Source organism: Rutidosis leptorrhynchoides, chromosome 6 (genome assembly GCF_046630445.1).
Source record: "Rutidosis leptorrhynchoides isolate AG116_Rl617_1_P2 chromosome 6, CSIRO_AGI_Rlap_v1, whole genome shotgun sequence".
In the NCBI taxonomy this organism is placed as follows: Eukaryota; Viridiplantae; Streptophyta; class Magnoliopsida; order Asterales; family Asteraceae; genus Rutidosis; species Rutidosis leptorrhynchoides.
In genome coordinates, this window is record NC_092338.1 from 345780337 (window position 1) to 345794986 (window position 14650).

Sequence of the window (14650 nt, forward strand, 5' to 3'; positions counted from 1 at the left end):
AGTGGACAAAGTTGATTGCAACAACTATAACGCTATATATCACCATTTGAAAAAAGAATGGCGAAGTGGAGAAAATGATCAACTTTTCCAATGATGGTGTGACGAACAATTTCGTATCGAGGTTGGAGAGGTTTTTCCAAGTTATATGGCTTGGAGCTTTTTGATGAACAGGCCAAAGTTGCTACATCCCGAACCAGTTGTTGTTGGTAGGCAAAACACCCGACGTGAACACGTGCTTGAAGACATAAATAGTGGTGAACCTGATGCGTTTGACTTGAACGGAGATGAAGAAAGTCAAAGAAACCCAAACGAGGAGCTTTTAGGTGATGATCTTTAGCCCCGTCCACCCAAAAAACTAAGAAAATCAAGGAACTCAAGAGCCTCGACAAGCTAAGGGAATCAAGGAAAAAGTCAAATGATTTCGCGGAATCAAACTCGAGAGTCTTTGCATTTATGTTTGAAATAAAACTTTGAAGAAGTTTGTTTCACACAGAAAAGTTACTATAATCAAATGAAAATGAAATCACAGTTAAGGATTTTGGCAGTAGATACATATAACTTGAGTGATAAAGACATGAAAGCAATGGATAAGAAAACGAAGAAGATCTGTCGAGAGATGGCGTTGGAAGAACTGGATCCGGAGGAGGAAACACAGTGGTTCATCGTATAAATTGTAGTTTGTTTAATTCGTATCGAATAAGTAGATATTCATCAGGAAAACACTAAAAGACACTGAAAACTGACCACCACGACATCCAATGCTCTTATATCCATCATGTTTAATCAGCTCAGTAGTTGACATCTTGATGTTTTCACTATAAGTATTAATTCAAGCTACTCTTGTAGCATACATTGAGATGTTAGAGGAAGAATTGAAAGCAGTCACTAGCCAATCCGGTTGAACTGCATATATTTAAATAAAAATATTCGACATGAAAAAATAAACTTCACATGTTTATTATATTCATATCTTCTCTTCAATATATGAAAGTAAGACTTAAATAAAGTCATCTTTTGTTTAAAAAAATCAAATATTAACCTTTAGATTAGCTTATAACTTTGAATTTTAACCATTAATTTAATTTATGATATCATATTTGTCTCACTTCAATTAAACCATTGATTTAAATTTTACAATTGATGTAGGTGGTAATTTAAGCTATAAATAGGTCTTATGCCTTCACTTTTGTTCAATTGTAGGTTATATACCGAAAATAATACTATTGTAGTACATAAACAAATAGCGTATTCATATAAACTATGAAACTTTTTTTAACCTGCAATTGAAAAAGGTGATGACTTGAAATCCAACTTGGTGTTGAGTTGTCTTTAATGGTATCATTTTTTATATATTTTTTATTTCCATATCATTTTTTATTTCCATATCATTTTCATTTTTACAAACCCTCCATCTTCATTACAAGAATTCAAAATACAAATTAACACATTTTTGAGTAACAAACACATTTTTTCCAAAAATTTGTTAATAGTAATACAAAGTAACAAACACTTTTTGAGTAACAAACACTTTTTGAGTAACAAACACAAGTTAACAAACACATCGAGGGAATAATAGGTGAGCTTCTTTCCTGCCTGAAAATCTGTCATCGTTACTGTCATAGGTTGCAGGGCCCTAGTACTGTCGTTACTATCTCCGTTCAAATTCGCTCTCTCAATTTGGCGTCAAATTAAACACCTAATTGAATCAATAAACATATATACACACACACACACACACACACACACACAAGCACATCCGAAGTTTTCACCCGAGAAGAACGACCTAAACCCATATATGATAACAATGGCCGTGTAACAACCCTGCTATTTCTGTTAAGCTTCGTTAACTGTCCGTTAAGTTATTTAACGGAACTTACTTGAATTTTGTGTATTTGATCTAATTAAATGCGTACTTGAGTTCATGATGAACTACGATATTTAATATATGATTATATTAGCCAGAAAACCTATTTCATGTTTTGAAACACTGAGAAAAAGATACGATTTTGAAAACTGCAACAGAGGTCCCATGAGACTGCGAAACGTTCAATTTTTGATAAAATAATTATTTTTAATAAATATTAACTTTAAGAAAAACATATTTAATTTATTATATATTTAATGAATTAAACTTGGTGGGATGCATTTTAACGACCGATTAACGTTCCGGGAACTCGGTACGGTTAACGGCAACTAGAAACGAACCACACTTAGCGTACTAGCAAGACAAAGCATAATGTAATTTATTTTTAATAATTATATTATATAATTATTATGTTTTAAAAATACTTTCAATTTATTATAATTTATATAGATTAAAAACTAGAGAAATTAACGTTTATCGATCCGGTTTGCGTTTTCGGCTAACGACACTTAATGGGTACACTTAGAAAACTTGTCTAGAAACATTTGTGAGCCCATGGACTCCCTTTTGGACTGTTTGGCTGAATTCCTATCACCCCACCCATTTATGTGATTAATTTAAGCCCATGTGTGATAAACTAGTGATTTAAGCCCTAACCTAATTAAGGAAATAAGTATATAAAGCCTTTTAATCATAATTCCTTCCACCCTAACCCCATCCACCCTATAAGTTGTCGATCAATTATATAGTGTACAAGGGTCTAGTGCTCAATTGATTGTGATTGCATATGTTGTTAGTCGTTATTTTGCGCGATTGATGTATTTTGTTTGAATCACGAATTGGTTTGCTATGAATCTGATGAGATGAGTTTATTTACTATTAATATATGGTATCTAGATGGATATATCTCAAAAAATTAATAAATTTGGACTTTGGATTTGCGTATTTTCATTACTGTATGCGTAACTTATGCTTAATTGAAGTTTTGCTAGGGTTTTGCATGCAATACGAATTTTCCGATGTTTATGCTTTGTGAATGAGTTATTGTCATGCTAACCATTAGATTCCTTGTTAAAAATCACTCAAGTTAGGCATAAGAATCATGTTAAAGGTTATGTATAGCTCTCGGTATGATTAAACGAATATTGGTGACTTGTATTGCTCAGAAACTGTCTTTATATACACTCTAAATGACCTCACATGAACTAGAAATTACTTGAGACTTTTATCTTCTGAATTATCGTTATTTAGATGTTCCTAAACATATTGCATTTGTATGATAGCTTCTGGAAATATTGTTTGCTATGTGTTATATGCATCACCAAATGACATGTCTGAATGTTGTCCAAAACAGAAGGTCTGACTTTAGGGAATAAACTGTACAAAATGGTTAAATGAAATGCCTTGATTATTTTAACACTGAAAATATGAGGTGTCTAGAGTCACCTCCAATTGGCCGTTCATTAATAGCTATTTTATAAATTAAATGAGAATTTTTCTAAAACTGTTGCGCGAGCATAAACTGATTTGGTAAACCTTAACTAGACCTTATCTGAAACCTGGCTTGCAGACATCGTATGAGGCCCTGGATAGAATTTTTGGAAACGTTTATGGGTATAGTTATGATATGGAGTTTTCCATATTACCATGACTTATGTGCTATGAATTATGTTCGTTGTTTGTAAGTTGTGCATGAATTTTATGCTATACGATAAACTGTGAACGCGTACTTGACAAACTGTGAGCTAAAACATGTTAGTTGACTTAGAATTTACATGTTGACTAAGATTTCATGACCTACTGATATGGTTGACTTTAGTTTATCACATTGGCCAAGTTTGACTTTTTGTTTGACTTTGGTTGACTTTTGTGACTTACTTGGACTAGTTGACTTTTGCTTACATGTTGAGTCAGTCTGAGCACTAGGACTATGCGTACAGTATGGGTTGTGATGTCGTAGGGGGTGTATACAAATTAGTATTATTTTTAGTGCGAAATACTATTAAATATGCTACAATTTTACACAAGTTATTTATTTATTTATCGAGTGGATATACTTAAACCTTGCTACAACACTTATAGGCAGTATACCTAATCGTATTATAGTATAGTTTTTAGTAAGTCCGGTTCGTTCCACAGGGAGCTCGTGAAGTATAACACTATATTTTTTTTACACACAATAATTGTAAAAATACAAATATATATATATATATATAAGTAATATTATTATTATAAAGGGGGGTTTTTACCGTTTAATGACCGGTTTGTCGATTTTAAAACTTTAGTTGCAGTTAAAACCAAATGTAAAATATTAAAAATAAATACAAGACTTAAATTAAAGCATAAAGTAAATAACGATAATGAAATTGCGAATAATAAAAGTGCGATAAAATAAACTTGCGATAATTAAAAAGTACGATAATTAAAAGTGCAATTAAATACAATAATAATAAAAAATACGAATATTAGAAGTGCAATTAAATATAAAATAAAGGAAATTAAATATGAAATAAAAGAATTATGCTTATTTAAACTTCCGTAATCATGATGTTTGACGTGTTGATTTTAGTTTTATGCCCATGGGTTAATTGTCCTTTGTCCTGGATTATTTAATATGTCCGTCTGGTTTTTGTCCATAACAGTCCATCAGTTATAAATATAAAGTGCGAGTGTCCTCGTCAAATTATTCTTATACCCGAAGTTAAATATTCCAACTAATTGGGGACTTAAACTGTAACAAGATTTTAATACTTTGTTTAGTAATTACACCAGGATGTCGACTGAGTGTAACCCAAAGCTTTAATATTTTGTTATCAATTATACCAAGTGTCCTTGTACATAATTTCACCCCTGTTTTAATTATTCTAGTGGCTATTAATCCATTCCCGTGTCCGGTTAGATGAACGATTATTCGTACATATAAATACCCCGCCCATCGTGTCCGATTGAGTGTATATGGTAATTTATAGGGACGCCCAATTGTAAATCTTTATATTAACATTAACAAACTATCATTTAGTTAAACAAATATAAAGCCCATTAATAGCCCATAGTCTAATTTCCACAAGTGTCGTTCTTTTGTCCAAACCCCAATTATGGTACAAAGCCCAATTACCCAATTTTAGTAATTAGCCCAACATCATGATTACTTCGTTTTAAATAAGCATAATAATAACTTAGCTACGAGACATTAATGTAAAAAGGTTGAACATAACTTACAATGATTAAAAATAGCGTAGCGTTACACGGACAGAATTTCGACTTACACACTCAAACGATCTCTATCATAAATCTTATTATTATCATAATTTAAAATTAAAATTAAGATTATTGTTATATCTTATTAAGTTAACATTATGATAGAGATATAGAATATAGATATTGATAATTGATATTGATAATAGATAGATGGATCGATATATAAATAGAAATATGATAGAAAAAGGTGTCGTTAAAATTGATCGAATACACTGCCTTTTATAGGCGAATTTTGAAATTGAATTTTCATTTACGACCCCTGAACTATGCTCAATTAACAACTTTTTATTATTTAATATTATTCTTATTATGAATTATTTAAATATTATATTTTATTCTTGTGCATAGTTGACTCGTAATTTTTACACCGTTGCGTCGAGCGTTGAGAGTTGACTCATGTCCCGGTTCCGGATTTTCGAACGTCCTTTCGTACAATTTTATATCGTGTACTTTGCGTTTTGTAACTTGTACTCTTGTCATTTTTAGACGTTCTTTATCAATAATTTGAACCTTTTTAATTGAATCTTGTACTTTTTAGCTTTTTGGACCTTTCTGTCTTCAATTCGTCGTTTTCGCCTTTTGTCTTCGCACTTATTTAATATAAACGAATATTACTTGAAAATGGAACAATTGCAACTAAAATCTTGTCTTTCTTGGGGGATAATGCAATGAAATATGTATTCATTTTTAGCCTTATCAATATTCCCACACTTAAGCGTTGCTTGTCCTCAAGCAATATAGTCTTGAAAAACACTTGAATCACTTCTTTATTCTTCACACTTTGTACATCAGTGATTTCAATATGGCGGTATGAACAATGGTAGTAACAATGTAACCATGGTTAAAGGTGGGTGTGTCATCCACAGTTGCCTCGGGTTTAGGTCAACGACACTTGCAATCAAATAGCCGATTTACTTTCGGTTTCCAAAGCAAAGTGCACATTTGAAAGGCGGTTTACAGTCCCACATGACTATAAAAATTTAGATCCTTAAGGAAATTGGATCTTTATGAAAACATTTGATCTTTTGAAAATTCAAGCTAGATTTTACCCTAGACAAGTTTTCTGATTTGATCCATCATTGGTGTTGCAAAATATATTTGTGGATCAATATTTTGGCTAAAACTTTTAGGTTCGTGTAATCTACTGCTATCCCGGTATCGGAAAGCACACATCCAGTTTACTTGTTCCGTATATTACCTTTCGGTAAACTACCGTCCGGTTGTAAAGGAAAGCGATGAACAAGAAACTGTTAAGGCAATGTCCCGTGAGATGCAGATGATTATGGTCTTTTAACATGTCAGATGCTAGAACTATCCTTGGTAGGAGCAATAGTAAAGATCATCCTATGATTTTTCGGTCTGGCACAAGGTCCTGTCTCCGACCATGCTATGCAACCACCGTTCTTACGGTTGACACCCGATTTTGTTCAGGTGACCTAATGAATTCCAGGTGAATTCCTAGGATTTTACGTTCAATGGTAATGAACGCATTGAAAATGGATTTTCAGAAAACAAATCGGTTTGTATTTTTGATCAAAATATTTTCTCGTTCAAGCTCGAGTTTAGATATCATTGAATTTCATGAGTTTGAATTCTCAATCTTTAAGGTCAATCTCAAGGATTGAGTAATATCAGTCTTAAAAGCTGATTTTTAATCTTTAAGGAGATTATCCTTTCTGGGGATCTGATTCATTAGTCTTATCAAGCTAATTTGCACGATGCCCCCCCATTGTACGAGATAAATCCTTCTCATGGTTAGGATAAATCTGACCACCTGGCGACCCTGTTTGATGCCGAGGTCCGTGGATTTCCTGCTGATTTTAGTGATGACTTTTCTAGATTTTTCGTCAACCTACAGCTGGTCTGGACGACAACTTCATGACCGAAATCAAGAAGCGCGTTTCTTTTTCGGAAGACTTTACTTCCTTTTAATGATGGAATTGATTCATCGTGTAGATCCATCTCTTCTTTTCTTTCATCGGGTAAAACAGTTTAGTTTAGTCCAAAGCAAAAGTATTTTCAGTTATTTGTTACAAAAATATGTGACATATGTTTAAGATAACTTGGTAAATTTTTCCACACTTGGCTTTTATTTTCCTTTTTATCGTCCTCTATTCCATTTTAAATGAATTTCAACATTTTGGTTTGTTTCTCAATTTATGTCCTTTCCGAGGTAACAATAATTTCGGTGTTAAAACCTAGTTTTATCGTTCATAAATATGTATAAACATGATTTTGAGTTCATTTAATTAAAAATTTTGAAAATTTTTACTAGAATTGGGTAGTCAGTATATAAGACTAGGGCTGTTCTTTATTATCAGAGAGCACTAGATTCTAATACAACTACTGCTTTACTAGTATTTTTAATGGTAACCAAGTGTATAAAGTAAAAAAAATTTTAAAATCCGAAAGAATTTAACCCCTTCCCACACTTAAGATCTTGCAATGCCCTCATTTGCAAGAAATCAGTAACAATTTAAATTATTGAGGGTGATAAGCGTAGAAAAGTGATTAAATTTTACCAAAGTTTCAAACATATTGTTGTTTGTTTGTTGAATGATAAATGGTGCACGTCATTTGTTTATTCCGTCTTGTTTGTTATTTCACACATATTTTGCATCTTGTCGTCAAAATTACTTGCTTTTGCTGAACTTAATGCCAGTCTTTGAAAACGCGTTGTTTTACCCTGTCTTGTAAGATAAACTACAAACAAATATGTACATACTATTTTTTTTTTTTTATAAAACCTTTAACTTATAAAACAAATATTAATTAATTTTAAAAATTTGTTTCTTTTAAGAATGAGGGCGTTTCGGAACGATGCCCTAGTCCGTCCCTCGACAAAATTTTAAAATTTGTCTTTTTGTAGCGATTGTTTTAAAAGCTAAGATTTTAGGGTTTATTTTTTTTTTTTTTTAATGTTTTTGGCATACTTTAATTCAATAAGATTAAAAATAATGATAATAATAACTCTCGTCCCTCCCTCGGGTAAAGCAATTTCGGTTCAATAACCTAGTCTTCAACTTACGACGAATTTTAAAAATCATATTTTTAACTTAATGAGATAAAGTAAATTTTTGTTTTTAAATTCACACAATTTAAATATAAAATTCAAAATTAATATTAAAAATTCACACCAAACTTAAAATTTGAAATGCATAAAATTAAAAAATTCATATTAAAAATTCACACCAAACTTAATTTAAAAATTCATATTATAAATTCACACCAAACTTATATTAATTTTTCAAATATTTACAATTTTAAAAATATTGTTTTTACAAAGTTTACAATATTAATTTAAGATTTAAATATTAATTTTAAAAACATGGTAAAAATAAAATTAAAAATCTTTTTGACTTTTTATCCCACTTTAATCAATCAAATATTATCAAAAATATGCGCCCCTCTTTTCGGTAAAGTAATTTCGGTTCCAAGACCTAATTTAACTCATGACGAATTTTTGAAATATTTTGGGTCGATTGATTAAAGATATTTATACCTTAAGAATAAACGTTAAATTTCGCAGTGATGTAATAAATTTTTGAATGATATCAATAATTTCGGTCGCCAAACCTAATTTTATTCAATACCAATTTAATACTTTTTAGCGAACAAATTAGCGTTTATTATCAAAAGGTTAAAAATAAAAATAAAAATAAAAACTGTACAGACATACCTGTGAAATAGATTTCTTAGTTATATGATCTATCCCATTCATAAGATAGTCGGTTTAATTGGTTTTCCATAGCTACATAGGCGTAACCTCGAGCATTCAGTGTCTTTTCTTCTAAACATATGAACGGTCCGTCTCTGCATAAAGTAACAAATTCGGTATTTGAATAGGTTTGATTATTTGAACATTTACCTCCATGTGACCATTTTCCGCATTTGTGACATCTTTCTAGGTGTCGTGCTCTTCTTTTCGCTGCGGATTTTGATTTTCCTTTACCAAATTGTAACTTATTATCTTCGCATCTGGATTCTTTTCTAACTCCGTCCATTCTTTCTCTGATTACTGATACTATTTCACTCGGTAGTATGTCATTATTACGTTTAGTGATCAAATCGTGTAGCATTAGACCATGGTTTAGTTCACAGGCAGTCTTCATTTTGTAAAAACCTAAAAAAAATAAAAATTCAGAATGGGGGGAGAAGACTAGTTCTTTAGGGTCTGCTAGGGAAAGACCATTCGGGTTCCATTTTCGAGAACTACACGAAAACAGAAAATCTAACTCTAACAGAAATACATATTATCCTTTAAAGACTTGATTCTCCCCACACTTAGTTAGCTGTGGTGTCAAAATTGTGATTAACTTCGTTGTCGACTTCCATCGGACCATGTATGTAATGTTTAACTCTGTGACCATTAACTTTAAATTCAATCCCATTTGAATTTATTAATTCTATCGTTCCGTATGGGAAAACTCTTTTGACTATGAATGGTCCAGACCATCTTGATTTCAATTTTCCAGGAAATAGTTTGAATCGTGAATTGAAAAGAAGAACTCTGTCTCCTTCTTTAAATTCTTTTGAACTTCTGATTCTTTTATCATGCCATTTCTTCGTTCTTTCTTTATAGATTAACGAATTTTCGTATGCTTCATGTCTTAATTCTTCTAATTAGTTTAGTTGACTTAATCGTAGACGTCCAGCTTCATGTAAATCAAGATTACATGTTTTCAAAGCCCAAAATGCTTTGTGTTCAATTTCTACTGGAAGATGACATGCTTTTCCATAAACAAGTCTAAAAGGTGTGGTTCCTATTGGAGTTTTGTAGGCTGTTCTAAAAGCCCAGAGTGCATCCTCCAATTTAATGGACCATTCCTTCGGATTTGATCCTACGGTTTTCTCTCGAATACGTTTTAAAGCTCGGTTGGTATTTTCAACTTGTCCACTTGTTTGTGGATGATATGCGGTTGAGATTTTATGAGTTACTCCATAACGTTTGAGAACTTTCTCAAGTTGATTATTACAAAAATGAGTTCCCCGATCACTTATTAAAGCTTTCGGTGTTCCAAACCTTGCAAAAAGACGTTTTAAAAAGTTGACTACAACTCGTGCATCGTTAGTTGGGAGAGCTTGTGCTTCCGCCCATTTAGATACATAATCAATGGCTACGAGTATATATAGATTATTATGAGATTTTGGAAATGGACCCATAAAGTCAATACCTCAAATGTCAAATACTTCACATACTTGGATGACATTTTGTGGCATTTCATCACGTTGACTTATTTTTCCGGCCCTTTGACAAGCATCACAGGATTTGCAAAGAAAGTGTGCATCTTTGTAAATTGTAGGCCAATAGAATCCAGCTTCATAAACTTTTCTTGCTGTTAGTTGAGGCCCATAATGCCCTCCTGTTGGTCATGTGTGACAATGGTTTAATATTTTACTAGCTTCATCTCCAAATACACATCGGCGTATTATTCCATCAGGACAACTTTTAAACAGATGTGGATCTTCCCAGAAATAGTGTTTTATATCACTGAAGAATTTCTTTCGTATTTGGTACGATAATCCTTTTTCAAGGAATCCACAAACTAAGTAGTTTGCATAGTCTGCAAACCATGGGATTTCTTTATAATCTATCTTCAATAGATATTCATCAGGAAAGTTGTCTTGTATGGCTGATTCATTTAGAACTTCTAAATCGGGATTTTCAAGACGAGAAAGATGATCGGCGGCGAGATTTTCTGCTCCCTTTTTGTCTCGGATTTCAATATCAAACTCTTGTAAGAGTAAGATCCAACGGATTAATCTTGGTTTAGCATCTTGTTTTGAAAATAGGTATCTAAGAGCAGAATGGTCGGTATAGACCACCGTTTTTGCTAGAACGAGATATGATCGAAATTTGTCAAAAGCAAAGACAATAGCAAGGAGTTCTTTTTCAGTAGTTGTATAGTTCGTTTGTGCTCCTTGTAACGTCTTACTAGCATAATATATAGGTTGAAATCGTTTTTCAATCCTTTGCCCTAAAACGGCTCCCATTGCAAAATCACTTGCATCGCACATTAGTTCAAATGGTAGATTCCAATTTGGTGTTATCATGATCGGCGCATTAGTGAGTTTTTCTTTAAGAATATTAAAAGATTTGATACACTCATCTGAAAAGATGAATGGCGCATCCTTTTCTAGGAGTTTATTCATAGGAGTGGCAATTTTAGAAAAATCTTTTATCAAACGTCGGTAAAAACCGGCATGCCCTAGAAAACTCCTAACTCCTCTAACATTTGTGGGATGTGGAAGTTTAGCAATTACATCTACTTTAGCTCTATCCACTTCAATTCCTTCTTTTGAAATTTTATGTCCAAGAACGATGCCTTCTTTAACCATGAAATGGCATTTCTCCCAATTAAGTACTAGATTTGTTTGTTCGCATCTAAGAAGCATTCGTTCCAGATTAACTAGACATGATTCAAATGTATCACCGAAGACTGAAAAGTCATCCATGAAAACTTCCATGCATTCTTCTATCATGTCGTGAAAAATCGCCATCATACACCTTTGAAAGGTTGCAGGGGCGTTGCAAAGTCCAAATGGCATGCGTTTGTAAGCAAAAGTACCATAAGGGCACGTAAATGTGGTTTTCTCTTGATCTTCGGGTGCTATTGGAATTTGAAAATATCCGGAAAATCCATCTAGAAAACAATAGTAACTATTTCCGGCTAATCTTTCCAACATTTGATCTATGAAAGGTAAGGGAAAGTGATCTTTTCTGGTGGCGTCATTTAATTTTCTATAATCAATACATACACGCCATCCTATTACAGTCCTAGTAGGAATAAGCTCATTTTTCTCATTTGTAATGACAGTCATGCCACCCTTCTTAGGCACGCATTGAACTGGGCTTACCCATGGACTATCAGAGATTGGATAAATTAGACCTGCGTCTAGCAGTTTAATAATCTCTTTCTTAACTACATCTTGCATATTAGGATTTAGTCTTCGTTGGCGTTGCACATACGTTTTATGACCTTCTTCCATAAGGATTTTATGTGTGCAATATGAAGGACTTATTCCTTTAATATCATGAATCTTCCATGCAATGGCTGGTTTATGGGCTTTCAACACAGAAATGAGTTGTGATTTCTCATTTTCAGTAAGAGAAGACGATATTATTACAGGTAATTCAGATTCACCATGTAAATAAGCGTATTCCAAATGGTTTGGAAGTGACTTTAACTCTAATTTCGAAGGTTCTTCTATCGATGATTTGTATCGATATCTGTCTTCTTCTTTTAGCATTTGAATTTCTTCTGTTGTTGGTTCATATCCATTAGCTATAAGTGTAGCTAACATTTCAGCTTCATCAATTGGTTCATTACCTTCTCCTAAAGAACATTCTCCTGTTCCTTGTAATTCTGGAAATTCTTCTAATAATTCTGCATGTGCATCTATAGTTTGAATATAATAACATGTATCATCTGCAAATTGTGGTTGTTGCATTGCTCTATCAACTGAAAAGGTAACACTCTCGTCCTCTATACTTAGGGTCAGTTTCTTACCGAACACGTCTATCATTGCTTTAGCCGTGTTTAAGAATGGTCTTCCTAATATGAGAGGAACTTGAGAATCTTCTTCCATGTCCAAAACAACAAAATCTACTGGAAATACTAAATTACCAACTTTAACTAGCATGTTCTCCATTATCCCTCTAGGATATTTTATTGATCTATCGGCTAGTTGTATGCTTATTCTGGTTGGTTTCAATTCTCCAAGGTCTAGTTTAGCGTATAGTGAATACGACATTAGATTTATACTAGCACCTAAGTCTGCCAATGCTTCTATTGAACTAAGACTACCCAGAAAACATGGAATTGTGAAACTTCCTGGATCAGATAGTTTTTCTGGTATCTTATTCAACAGTACTGCTGAACAATTAGCATTCATAGTAACAGCCGAGAGTTCTTCCATTTTCTTTCTATTTGAGATTAGATCTTTCAAGAATTTAGCATATCTAGGCATTCCTGAAATCACATCAATGAAAGGAAGATTTACATTTATCTGTTTAAACATATCCAAGAATTTGGATTGCTCGGCTTCAAGTTTCTCTTTCTTCATTTTACTCGGGTAAGGAAGTGGTGGTTGGTATGGTTTAACATAAGGTTTAGCCTTAACTGTGTTATCTTCATTAACCTTTTCAACTACCGGTTCTTTTTCCTTATCTTGATCAGGTTGTGGTTCTTGTGGAGTAGGAATACTTTCATCAGAAGTTACAGGTATTTCAGGTGGTTTAAGTGTTGTACCACTTCTTGTGGTAATGGCTTTAGCTGTTTCATTTCGGGGGTTAGCATTTGTATCACTAGGTAGACTTCCCGATTTTCTTTCACCTATTAACCTTACTAGGTTACTTACTTCTTGTTCCAGATTTTGAATAGAAGCTTGTTGATTTCTAAATGCTTGAGCATTTTGTTCATTGGTTTGTTTCTGAGATGTGAAAACCTGCGTTTGAGTTTCAACTAGCTTCGTCATCATATCTTCTAAATTCGGCTTTTTATCATCGGTTTGTTGTGGTGGTTTGTTTTGAAAATTCGGTCTTTGTTGATTGTAATTATTATTGGATACTTGTTGATTGCTAGGACCTTGTTGGTTGTTGTATGGAATATTTCTGTTATAATTCTGGTTTTGATTGTAAATCGGTCTTGGCGGTTGATAATTATTCTGATAATTATTTCCAGGCCTTTGGTTTATGTATGAAATATTCTCTCTTTGTTCCATTGTTAATTCAATACTGAGACAATCTTTTGTCAAATGTGGTCCTCCACACTGCTCACAACTAATTCGTATTGAGTGAATATCCTTAGTCATCTTTTCCATTCGTCTCTCCACAGCATCTATCTTTGCGGAAATGGAATCTAAGTCATGGCTAGAATCGGCTCTAGCTGCTTTAGATGATCTAACGATGTCTTTTTCTTGGTGCCACTCATGTGAGTGGGAAGCAGTGTTATCAATAATTTTGTAAGCATCAGTTTCGGTTTTCTTCATAATAGAACCACCAGCTGCTATATCTATGTCTTTCCTTGTAGTGATGTCGCATCCTTGGTAGAATATTTGTACTATTTGACAGGTGTCTAAACCATGTTGCGGACATCCTCTTAATAACTTTCCATATCTTGTCCACGCCTCATATAGAGTTTCATTTGGTTTCTGTGTGAACGTAACAATTTCTGCTTGAAGTCTTACGGCTTTAGATGCAGGAAAGAATTGTTTAAGAAATTTGTCAACTAAAACATCCCATGTATCAATCGCCCCTTCAGGTAACGATTCCAACCAATCTTTGGCTTCTCCCTTTAAAGTCCAGGGAAATAACATGAGATATATCTGTTCATCCTCCACTTCTCGGATTTTAAATAGTGTGCAGATCCTATTAAAGGTACGTAGATGTTCATTTGGATCTTCCTTCGGCGCACCAATAAATTGGCATTGATTAGTCACCATGTGTAGAATTTGTCCTTTGATTTCATAATCTGGCGCATTAATGTCTGGATGAGTAATTGCGTGACCTTGGCCAGTGCGTTTAGC

The 14650-nt window shown here is 33.2% G+C and overlaps 1 pseudogene; it reads left to right on the forward strand.

Moving 5' to 3' along the window:
• Positions 1–337, forward strand: part of LOC139854767 (uncharacterized) — a 158268-nt pseudogene extending 157931 nt beyond the window's left edge.
• Positions 338–14650: the final 14313 nt, after the last annotated feature.